Source organism: Mirounga leonina, unplaced genomic scaffold (assembly GCF_011800145.1).
Source record: "Mirounga leonina isolate KUSES-001 unplaced genomic scaffold, KU_Mleo_1.0 Mir_173, whole genome shotgun sequence".
Lineage (NCBI taxonomy): Eukaryota > Metazoa > Chordata > Mammalia > Carnivora > Phocidae > Mirounga > Mirounga leonina.
The window spans coordinates 25,160,662-25,173,638 of record NW_023270447.1 but is presented as its reverse complement, the minus strand read 5'-3'; positions in this window follow the sequence as shown (position 1 = coordinate 25,173,638).

Genomic DNA, 12,977 nt, shown 5'->3' with positions numbered 1-12,977 from the left:
GCAGTCAGGCTGCAGGCATTGTATTCTGAAAGGATTATTGCACTTCCTGAGAAGTTAAAGCCACTCAGCTTTGGCCCCTATGGCTTGGGACACCAACCGAGACGTACTGCAATCACACAGTGGCAATCCACTGTCTCTCGTGGCTTCCCGCTTAATGATATTCCCGACATCAGATCTCCCTTCTATTATGTAGACTCTTTGCCACCAACTCCCTTTTGCTTCTTTTAAGCCTTTTCCATTTTTGTATTTACCTTATTTATCTTACCTTCACACTTCCCTGACCTGATTACCCTTAGACATAATCAGCTCCTCTTTTCCTTTATGTATCAGTGGCTGCCGCTTGATATTATGGTGTTAATATCCTAACGGAAAATGATAAAGGCCAATCAATTACTTTGTATTATCTATTGCGTTCCATTGGGATTGATTTTCCTCTATGTAATCATGTTTGCAGCCATAAAAACAAAGATTAAAAAGGGGTTTCTTCCTATTTTTCATATTCAAAGGAGTCGTATTAGTGTCCCTGCCTCATCATGTCGCAGTGAAGAGAGCGAAATCTCATCTAGAGGAATGGAGCCCCTAGGAGGCGACTGGAGCCATGGGCAAGACTCAGTGCTGGCCCTTGGACTTTGGTCCGTATCTTGAGTATTTATTTTCCCTAGTGCTCTTTAGAAAAATCTGGCATCACATTGATTACCTACTAAATGGCAATTCTGTGTCAGCTGCACATTTTTGCATATCGTAAGAGGTTCGCACATTGTCACTTTGCCTTCTCCTCACCACATAAACTGCTTAAAATCTCCCAGTCAAATCACCTAGAAGTGTACAGATAATGAATCTTCCCCAGGACCGCTGTGCCATTCCCTCACTTAAACTCCAGTGCCCGCTGAAGCTCCTAGTCCTCGAGAATAAATATACATTAGATGCAAGCAGGGCGCACACAAATGCCAGGAGATAATACAAAGCGAGCCAAGCAGCTTGCAGGGGCGACCTGCGGAAGACTCCGTGGCTCTACAGCAGGGAGATTCTCTGAGCCAGGAATCGGCTTCAGGGCAATGGGCTACGGAGCCGGGGTCCTCTAATCACCAGCCTTGCGTGCACGGAGATGGAGGGGCTGGTGGGCAGCCCCGAACCGCAGCCCCAGACACGGGGAACGTGGCTTCCGCACAGCCGGGCTCGGCCTCCAGAGCCGCCCTCCTGGCCATTCCCCGTGACTCAGTGGGTGACTGGCCGTCTGTCTTTTGTTTGGTATAAAAACGCACATGGAAACCCTGCCTGTAGGAGAGCTTCGCGACTCTACGGTTTTGCCGGACCTCACTTTTACTGCTCACATGTTCCCGACTATCCTGGCCCTCCTCTTGCTCCTAGACTGACCCTTTTCCCTGAAGTAAGCAAACAGCATACATTAAAAATAATTCCAGGTTGGGGGGCGGGGGGTGGGGTGGGGGGCGAGGATCGGGGTCTGCGATGCCGACATTCCCCTGCGGCATCCACACACACCCTGGTGCCTGTACAATCTCAGAGAAGGTGGGTGTCTCCGGGGCTCCCTGGGGGCCGAGTTCAGCTGGGCCGCTCTGCTCCTCATCTCCAGAGGCCCGTGAGACTCCTCTCTCCGGGGGGCCCTGGGCCCTGGAAATCACGGGTTCTGACGGTTGCCACAGCTCAGACTCGGGACCTTTAGGGTATGGTGTGACTCTTACTTGCTCCCGTTTTTGTGAACACGTGTGCATACCAGAAAGGAGACAATGTGCTATGGACCTGTGTGTTTTGGAAGGTGGCTCAGGCAACTGTGTTCTCTTCGGCCCCTCCCTGAAGTTTCGGAGTTCTGCTTAGCCCTTCCCAATCCTTGACCCCGTGTCCTCTGTCGCAGCGGCCTCATCCGCGGAGTCCCTCGGGGGCCAGGCCTGGTGCCTCCCCAGCAGATGAAGCTTGAGGAAGGGAGGAAGGCCAGCCACAAAGCCGGCCCTCCTCACGACAAAGCCCCAAGCTTCTGTTGGTTCGTTTGGTTAAAACAAAGTCTCCAACTGCCTCCTGCAGCACCCTCCCTTTGAGAGTTCATGCTCAGAGCCACCGAGGAATTTTTATTATGGAACAGTGGCTTAAATATGTTGTCTCCAAATGGTCATTATCTCCCGTTGCCCCTCCTCCTGCCCCCAGGCCGGGGCGGGGGGCGGGGGGTGGGGGGGGAGACAGGCTTCACAGCTGCTACCAGGCCTGCCCACCACTTGCCTGCCCTCACAGATAAGCCCCAGTATTAGCAGACTGAGGGACCGGCTGCAGTGCAAGTGGTCGAAAGATCTGGAACTTTTAAGAAAGCATTCCAAATGCTTTGCGGCATACTTAGCCCTTGGAGAATGGGGTCAGCTTTCTTCCTCAGGGAAATTACTCCAGTAGGTTCTTAAATTTAGAGTCTGTGTTGTGATAATAAATAAAAATAAAATATACCTCCCGAAGTCAGAGTCTCTTTGGCTGAAGAGGTCCTCCGGGGTCGGTCCCTCCACTGCTATTCTCTGTTTTGACAGCAAACTGGAGAGTAGTTTTCCAAGAAATGCGCAGGGACTCGTGCCTCTGCTCGCCCTCGGCTTGCCTCCCTGTGCTGCCTGCCTGTCGCGGGCTTGCTTCCTCCGCAGGAACCGGTTCCATCGCCGACACCCTGCCCCCCTCCCCAGCCCACGTCCACTCCCACCGCGCTTCCTCCTTCTTTAGTTCGCTCCAGCCTCAGCAGAGAAGCCCTCCCGAAGCACAAGCAGCTTCGCTCCGCAGCTAACAGCACACTGATGTCTAATAACAAAGCGTTGCTCGGGACTCCTCAGCCTGTTACCCGTGTGGTCCCGGGCTACTCCCCACGGCACCCCGCTCCAGCTCACACCTGTTTGCAGCATAGCCCAGAAAGGTGACATGCAAAATTAAGTTGAAACACTCAAAATCTAGGGTTCCAAGTCTGGGTGTAATTACATAATCTACATGCATCATATTGTGCAATAACCCTGTTTGGGTGAGATTTTGGAGTTGCACTCACAGGCAGGTGTTTTTTTCCCTGTTTTCTGAAAATCATTGTGACACACTGAAGAGGAGACATTGTTACTCCCTAACACATCTGATGAATTGTGTCCGAATATAAGGAAAGCAGACTAGTTTTGAAATACCAACATCTGTCTTAATTTACTTGCTTCTGCATTATGATTCTAATTGCACTTGATATAACCTATTGTTGAATTCCCTCGGGGTCTTGGAAAAACTAGTGAAAACAATGTGGAATGGATTCCTTGCATGAAATCCACAGACTTCTCTTTGTGCCCCCTTTTTCGCCTTTGCCTTATAATAAATTAGAATTTATAACACTCCATAGCCCATATGAAAAGCATTTCAAGTGATATGGATGAAATTATCTCCTGAAACTAATTTCTCACATGAAAATTGAACTGGCTGAACCTTTCTCGTAAGCAGCTGCCAGGTAAAGAATCTTCAGTGAGTCAACCTCAGTTTTGGAATATTCTTCACATTAAACATATTATTTGGGCAAATACTCCAAGTCATTTATAAAAAGCATTTTAAATGTGTGTGTGTATCTGAAGTCTGCTTTTGCGCCGATCTTAAATTTCAGGGCGCAGCTTTAGAAAACATTCTCGGGGTACCTGCCACTGTTTCGTGTTGTAATAATAATAAAACATGAAGCCCATCTCTGTAGATTTAAAAAAACAAAAGCAGGTCTCTGGCTCATAACGTATTCATTAGTGGGGAAAATGACTTGCAATTTTTTCCCTTAATAACAGTTAATATTTTTGGTGCTTAAAATGTGCTGGGTACTGTCGTAAGGACTTTTCGGCATTATCTCTTTGATCCTCACAATGACTTTCTAAGGCAGTCCTGTTAGCCTCCTTTTACAGGTAAGGAAACTGAAGAGGTTAAGAATCACACTCCCGGGGGTAAGTGGCAGCTGAGAACGGAACTGCCTATCACAGAAGCATTATGAAAACGGGAAGACCCCAAAAAAAGGGTGTTTGTTGTTGATGACTGTTTTGAATGTAGGCAGAATTTAGTGACTGGAGAATAGCTTATGTTTGAGCAGTTAGAGAAGGTCCCAGAGGAAAGAGTTGGGTCTGCAAGGAAAGTAAACTTTTATGACTGTGTTGTTTTCAGAAGACTTGGCAGCGCTAGTTACTCACAGCTCGCCTGTATCGCCCTGTTACTTAATCAGTATTATACAGCACCACTTAATCCTTTTTATGGCTTAGCTTGTCTCGTAATATTGTTGCACTGCTGATAAACCCATTCGCAGAAATGATGTACCTGTAAAAAAATCGACACCATGCGTGGTTTTTAAAGTAAGGACGCTTTATTTGTGAAAGTTTCCATTATATCACAGCATTCATTACAACACAGACACTAACAACAGGATTACCTAGTAAAGACTCGGGACAGACGAGACCGTTTTTAAAACAAGTATTTGTTGCACTGCCCTGTGAGATTCCGGAGGCACGGCGTGAGTCCTCTTGAACCATGGGTTAAAAGCATCCAGATTACATTTTCATCATGACATACATCAAGTTCTTCAACAGTTAAAACCAGATTTAAAAAAAAAAAAAAATTATTTTTTTAAGTAGAAAAGCATCTCAGTCCTGAGAACCGGCACAGATTTCCTTTTTTTGGCTAATAAAGGCAAAATGTATTATAACCTCCTCTGTAAAGGCTTTTTGCAGTCAAAGGTCCAGAAAAGCTGGCCATTTTATTTCACGAAAACACACATGCTTAAATCGAAGAATTTTTAAGGTCGCATTACAGGGACGGCGTCATTCTGCTTCCTTTGAGAATCAATTAGCAACTAAACAACTCCACAGGCTCTGTAATGATGCACGGCTGTGGTATTTCCCCAAATCACCTGGAGCAACGTAAATGGCAGGAGAGCTTTGGTCACCAGGGAAAGCATGAAAGGATATACCACACCTTCACGAAGTTATTCAGGAAAAATCCGGAAAGAAAGAGTAAATGGCTGAGGGTACACGGCAGCTGTTTCAAATAATAAAATATCATTTGCATCTCTGCTGAGGGTTTTGATTTTGTCGGCTGGCAGTGTCCCATGCATTTTTCTTGAACTTCCTGCTCATTTTTTTGAGCTTAGCCAGTTACGATTAAAACCATCAAGTAGGTACACTTGTTTGTTTCGGATATATGAGAGACAGTAAAGCTTCATTTCAAATAGAGATGCCCAAGAGGAAAAGATTAGAAAGTCCTGTGCAAAGCTGTGAAACACTGACTGGCAATTTAAATTGGAATCAGACAATTCAGCATGAATAGGAAAAAAAGAAAACCCTCACATACACAGTGTGTGCAGTGGAGGGGGTGAGGGATGGTGAAATAGGTTTTATTTTTAGAAGATTTTGCTAAGTTCTTTATAAGCATCTCAACCTTTGTTAAAAAGAAACAGCAGATATGCACATTTTCCTTAGGGGAGCATTTTTTTTTTTTCATATAAAATTTTAGTAGTTGGCTGCCTAGAGTGAGGCTTTTTGTAACAGAATATACAAATTGTATTTTTTATGGTTCCTTATTTATAGGGAAACAGCCGTTTTAATAAAATGATTCACTTAGATTATTTTACTGCTTTTCATTATGGATCTTCATATTTTTTCATTTGTTTATGTCTTCCTCCTAGTTAAAATTAAGATGTTTGACTCTGCAATTAATCCCAAATGCATTTGATTTTGAAGTACTGTCTTCTTTCAAAAAACTTATTAAAATATCTTTCTACAAATATGAATTTCAAAATCAATACACACCATTTGACTGCTCATAGAGGTCATCCCCGGAGTGTGTTAAACGTTACTCAAAGCAAATATCTATTTCTTGGGAGTGGGGGAAGGTGGTATAAACTTAGCACACGAAAAAGAAAAAATCACCTTTGTCCCTTCCAAATTATAGGAGCAATATCGATACCTGCCTACTGCATTTTTTCACAGTGGCAAGGCGTTTGGTTTTTATTTGTTTTGTTGGAGGAATAGAGGTGGCTTTTGTTTTGTATTTGAAATATTGTAACCTAAAGTTTGTTCTATAAAAGGGTTCCTCATGTGTTATGTGCCGTAGTTTATCTTCAGTCATGAAGGAGAAATATTGTATTCAACAATGTAACTTGTGTTAAAGAAAATTTCTTAGGATTATATATCTGAACACCAGTAAATCCAGTTTAAAGCAACAGAGTTTACATTTGAAGAGATGAGGATGGTAAAATGTATCGCATTATATGAATGCCTTTTTCATGCCTGTTAGCAACTTAGGAGCATTGTGACAGTCAACTGAACATTTATGGTTCTAAAAAAAAACAAAACTGTATCAATATAAGTTATTTCTCATCTTATTTCAGATGCAAGATCAAAATCAATGTTAAACACAACTGATGTTGTTAGTGTAAAATTAATCTGCTAAAAAATTTGGAACTAGGGAACTTAAACACTGGAAAATTCAAGAGAACATTCTCTTTGTTTTGAATATATCGTATTGCTGAATGTTCCATATATTGCTATGACAACATACAGTGCACCTAAAGATTTGTAAATAAAGTGAGAGATTCCAATTAGAAAATATGTGTAAAGATAAATGTTGCCTTTATTATTAATACATATTCTCCCAGAACATGTAGCTAAAAATGTAAAAACATACACACACACACACTCAGAGCCTCGCCTCTACCTAATTTGCTGAATTAATGTTCCTTCTCAGAAAATATATACTTTGAATAAGATGGATTAAATATGTTGGTTGGATTTTAGAATGCAATAAAATAATTACGTTAAAAATGACCATCTTTAAAGGGAAAATAGCTAAGTTGGGCTAATTTATTATTATTACTCGTTGCATTTAAAGAAACTTGGCCTAGAGATCAAAGTGCATTTTGATTTGTTTGAAAATTGTAAATGAGCCATTCCCAGATTTCCAACCCCATAAAGTTAGAATGCAGTCTGTGAGTACTCTGTGCTCTAATCAAGAAGGAAGGGGCTTCAGCTTCAAATGTCAATGCTGTAAACATGTTAAACCTGGAAAATATTTTCGAAGCAAGCAACCATGTGTAAAATTTACCGAACTTGTCATGAAAGGGCTGCAGCTGCAAACCTGCAAACTTCCCACTTCCGTGAAGACTCCAGATGCTGAGACGAAGAAGCGAAGTTTTCATCTTGGCTTCCCAGCTGTTGCACCTCGGACTTTGCCTGCCACTATCCTCACCACCAGTTTTTCCCCAGGTAAAGGAGCAGCGACCAGTTCACGCCAGAAAAGCAAATCCTGGGCTTCCTTCAGAAAGTGCTCCATGGCATTTACGACATTGCCAGCCCAACATTCCACCATAGATGAGTGGTTGCAATCTATCCGGCTACCCAGAGAAACCAAGTTAGTTTAACAAAAGCTTCCAAAATGCAGAGGGAAAATCATCAGCTAATTATAAAATTAAGCAATTGTCTTGTGCTATAGCCAAAGAGGATTGCCAGTAAATTACACTTATGCATTATTTCACGAAAACTTTTTTAAAACCATGTTTGGTGCATATAACTAAAAACATCTTGGGATAAATTTAAAACTTTGCTTTACTACAGAAATATAAAATCTGCCAAATATCATCATAAACAAAGACAATTTGATGAATTTTTAAAAATTACTAACACTTTTTAACACCACTACCATTATATGTAATATTTACAATATGCAATCTTCTTTTATAATGTGAAGTGTTTTTAAAATGAAATCTGCACTTAAATGCCAATATCCTCTCCTTCTGGCTTCTCACTTTATGACACTAACATAGGATCTCATTCACCGAGCCAATTGAAATTTTAATAAAAGAAAGCAGGAGTTTCTAATAAACTCCTGCAGTGAGCTGATAATACTAAACATCTTTAGCAGCATGGTGTTTTTTATTATTATTTTAGCTGTATATTAATATGCTAGTATTTGTAAACTCCCTAGTGCCACTAGATTTATTTCAGAAGCCTTCACTACATTCTTCTATTGTGAAAAGTTTATCTGACAAAGAATAATTCTTTTTCAGTGGTTTTCCACCCAACAACTCCATGACAGGAAAATATATGGTTGACAAATGTGTTGTGACTATGCATTCAGTCCTGGAAGGAAGAGTGACTGATTTCACTTGTGTGGTGCTGGTTCTGGGCTAACCAGGGGAACTGGCATAATCCACAACTGCAAGGGAGGCACTGTTTGTGATTTAGCAAGATATATACTGACCTACATCCGACACCACCATACCTCTGAGATAACCTTATCTTCTATTACATCCCCTCAATACCTCCACCGCCCCTCATTTCCCCACCCCAACATCCCAACTAGAACACCATCACTCTTCTATCTGAGCAGTAGGGACTGTGGCTGCATGAAGAGTCCACTTAAAACATAATATACGAGGATCCGTGTTTACAATGTAGTTTGGAGTATGGAATTCAAATAAAACCATGGGGGATATTCTTTTATGATGCTGTGTATGATGTGGAAGTGTTACTATCAATGGACAATGAACTCCAACATATATTGTATGTAATAAGAGTCAACATTTAGGCCCTGTTTATTGTGTGTCAGGCCCTGTTCTAGGCAGTTTACATATATGGAGCCCATTTGATCCTTTCCACAGTCCTGTATGGCAGATACCCTTAGTCCCCACCTGATAGATAATAATAAAACTAAGATGCAAGAAAGTGACTTGCCGAAAGTGACTCATGCAGTTAGAATGACTGTGTCAGATACAAACTCAAGTAGTCTAGGCAGAGAGTCCAGCTATCCATCACTCTGCCTCGGTGAACTACATTGTATTAAGATTGAAACTATTTTAACAATTAGTTCTCACTGGGGCCGCTCCTATGGATTACACCCATTCCACTGTTTCTTCGCCCACAGTCTCTAAGTAAGCAGGATATCTCTGGTTTTCTTAATCTTAAATTCAGGAAGGGAAATGAATCCCCTCACCCTCAATCAGTACTCCTCCTCCCAATCTGATTAGGTAACAACAGTAAATAGATATATGGTTGGTGTCTTTAACACAAAGCTGAAAGGAACGCAGAAGTAGCCCAGGCTGTGCTGGCTGTTATGGGCCTTGTGAGTTTAGGATAAAGCCCAGAGGATGCATGACTTGAGAAGCAGGGGATCCTCGCACAAAATTTTTAAAGGTACCCTTTCCTTGAGGCTGTCAGAGCCCAGGTAGAAGGCTTGGTGAGAAGGCTCACCATTTTCAGTGAGCATCCTGTACCGGGCTGGGCGGGTCCAAGGTGAAAGAAAACATACGGGCCCCTGGGGCCTGGCATGAAGAACCGTGATGCCCAAAGCACACATTTCAGGAAAGGAAAACTTTGTTTCTTCCAAAGCCAGGACACCGAATCAGCTCAACAGGATAATGGCAGCCCCAGGGGCGGAGGTTGGGGGAGAGTTTAAGCAGATACACAAAATGCATCAAAGCTAACCCCCAAAATTGCAAGCCTCCGTTTTCCCCAAAACGTCTTGTCTCCATCATAAGGCCAGGTATTGGTTTTCAGCAGGTCGCATAGAGGGCAGCACCATGCCGTCTCTTGAATTACAACTCCGATGCGCTCACATTAGATTACTGACCAATACGGCTCCTAATAGTCAATCACATATTGTCCATTAGGCATTCTGGAACTGGTTTCTACAAGCAGGCTACCAGAAGCTATAGGCACATTTGAAAAAAATAAGGTAACATTTGGTGATAGAAATACCATATATCTTTGTTTAGAAGTAGTGGCTTCTATTAAATTTAATGACTTCCCCTGTGGCTTTAAATCAAGGGCAGCTTCTGTTAAATTTAATTACTTTCCCCTGCGGTTTACATGGCAAAGGTGTCAGTGCTACTTGCCGAGTGCTTCTAGCCAGAGTAAAAGCTTGGGTGTGATTTGCTCCATTATACGAATGCGTTCTCTCATAATTTTACTTTCTCCCTCTATCCAACATTTTGTGGACATTTTATTCATGAAATCTGCCTTGGGTATCCTGAAAATTATTCAATTAGTAGCCTATGATTGACAGCTGAAATCTGAAGAAAAAAAGAAATTCTAATAAATTTCAACCCAAACATAGCCTATACTCATTTTGCCGCTTTATTGTACCAATGTTTAGTGTTTGTCACACAACAGCACATTAAACGTATTATGCAGAATCTGCAGAAAGGGGCACTGTCTTAAATTCTCTGGATAAGGCTCTTACTATTGCTTTGGTTTTATTAGTTGCATGCCTAAGCTAACAATTTTTACTACTGGCCATGTCAACAGCAATTCCAATTGCTCTTCTGCCCCCAATTGTCAAAGTGCACATTCAATTGCAGCTACCTAGGAACGTTGCCCTTTATTGAGTTGCCACTGGGATTATTCACAGAAGTGAATTCCTAAAAGTTTGCTTCTCTCAAGATGAAGTGGATCTTCATTAACATTCTGAAAATGAAATGCAGCTTCATAAAAAAAATAAGGCAGCTTTCAGACCCTTTTAGAATTTCAGAGAAATTTTGCATTATCTTTCCCATGATTCTATGCTGATGTCAGGCTGTATTTCAACCGAAATGACAATGAAATCATTTCAATTCCATGCAATGTGCAAAAAAACAGTCAATTTTTCACTTGGCAAGCTGAAGTCTAAAGTAATTAAGCACTGCTGTGTGGGAGGCAGCTTCCTGCTCTGAAGTCAGCCTGAGATAATTATCATATTAAAGTCAAAACATCATGTGCCGCACTGATAGATAGATGGATGGAGAGATTGGGCATCTATTAAATGATCCATTTTGTTATGCTTCCTGGGAAATGTGCCATTGATGCCAATTAAGAAATATATATTCCAAGTGAGTATTTCTAAGTGACAAAACTTCTATCCAGTAAATTGAATTTATTATTTACTGATCATGAAGTACTTAAAGTCATAAAATCTAGATAGAGAGCAACCTATGAGGAGAATTACATGCTCTGACTTGCTTTACAAACCCCTCATTACCCAATTGCCATGTTAGCATAAAGTTCCTCATGATGACATTTCTAGCCAAGGTACTAAGTTTTGTCTGTCAGGAAAACTCGAACTGGAATAATAAATAATAATAATAATAGGATATCACAGATAAAATGTAAGCATTCAGAAGATTCAAAGGCACAAACAAGTTCAGTGAAAAATTCATGTTTTATGTGTTTAAAGGAAGGTAAATGAAATACACCTCAATGAGTAATCTTTCTTAAATATCTTTGAATCTCTGCTCATGGCATTGAAAAATGAAATGACTCCCCCCAACACTGAAGTAGGAGACTAATCTAGTCACACAATACAGCTGAAAGCACTGCAGCAAGATTAAATTATGTTAAAATTCTTAGCAGGCTCATTTATTAAAAGTTAATAATTTATTAATATTCTTTCTCCAGTGACCAAACATACGGTATTATTTATGCTTTTATAATGATACTTGGTTAAGAATATACTTAATAAAGCAGTTTGGTCTGTGATTTAAATCTGTCCCCTCTTTATCAAAGTTCACATTCCATTATAACGGACAATAACAGGCAGTTTATTTTCGTGTAAATATCAGCGAAAGGAGAGAAGACGATGTTGGCTCTCTGAAAGAAGAGGGCATCTCCAAGTCAGGATCTTTTTTTGAGTAGAAAAGAATAGGCACCTCTAGGTCTGCAGTAAAGGTTATGTTTGATCTTCTAACTACTTTCTATGGGATTTATTCGCCATCATTTCCACTAGCTTATTGATACCATAAAGGATGGAGAACTAAAGCAATAGCCCTTTAAAATCAGAGACAAGAACTTTGAGGATCAAAACTAATATTTTTCTTGTTGACAAAAAAAAAAGTAGACTTTAAAATACAAAAATCCACCCATATAAAGATTAAATGATAATTATTTTCCCAAGGAGGTAATCTAAATAGGCTGCCTTAATATCCGATTCCGTCCATGCCCTCTAGCACATCACTTGATCGGGGTTCCAGTGAGTTAGGCACTCATCTGAGCAAGGCTGGCATCACTAAATTCCAGGCTGTTCTGATAGACAGTTTCAGGCCTCTGGTTCTCTGTGTTTCAACAGAAATCCTAAAATGAATGCAATTTTAATTACCTGGTATGGGGGAGAAGGAAAAATGGAGTTTTTATTAGGGCTGGTTTTGTGTGCCCTGGAATTTAGTGGGGAAGTTTGCTGCCTGACTTATCGTCCTCCTCCCTGCATTTTCAGCAACACCACTGTCTCTTTACTACAAATGGCTAGAAAATTTGAGGAGAAGTAATAGTAACGGAGAACAGGAAAGAGTAAAGATTTCCTTTGATTCTGTGTATGTGATGTGTACATGTGTTTATAAAGACAGATGCACACATATCCACACATGCGTATATGCAGAAAAAGCATCCCATTTTAAACCAAAAAGGGAAGCCTCTGAATGAGTTAAAAATGAAAATCAAGATGTTTTTATTTTGTCCTTAACTGGAGTTATTTCCTAGTAAACTACAAAATTTTGTTTTGCTTCTACTTTGTTTCTACTTGCAAAATTTTCTGAAATGAAGACATGCATCGTTGAAAAAATAGATTCACTTTTCAAAAACAATTTTTTTTAATTTAGCAAGAAATATTTAGTCATTTTATAATGCAGTCCAAAACAAAAGGGAGCATATAGACTTCAGGGTGGGGGAGACCGCTTTGCAGCAGACAGTCCTGCTAGAAGAAACCAGAAAAGGGGTGCCTGGGTGGAGCTCAGTTGGTTAAGGGACTGCCTTCGGCTCGGGTCATGGTCCCGGGGCCCTGGGATCAAGCCCTGTATCGGGCTCCCTGCTCAGCGGGAAGCCTGCTTCTCGCTCTCCCACTCCCCCTGCTTGTGTTCCCGCTCTCACTGTCTCTCTCTCTGTCAAATAAATAAATAAAATATTAAAAAAGAAAAAGAAAGAAAGAAAGAAAGAAAGAAAGAAAGAAAGAAAGAAAGAAAGAAAGAAAGAAAGAAAGAAAGAAAGAAA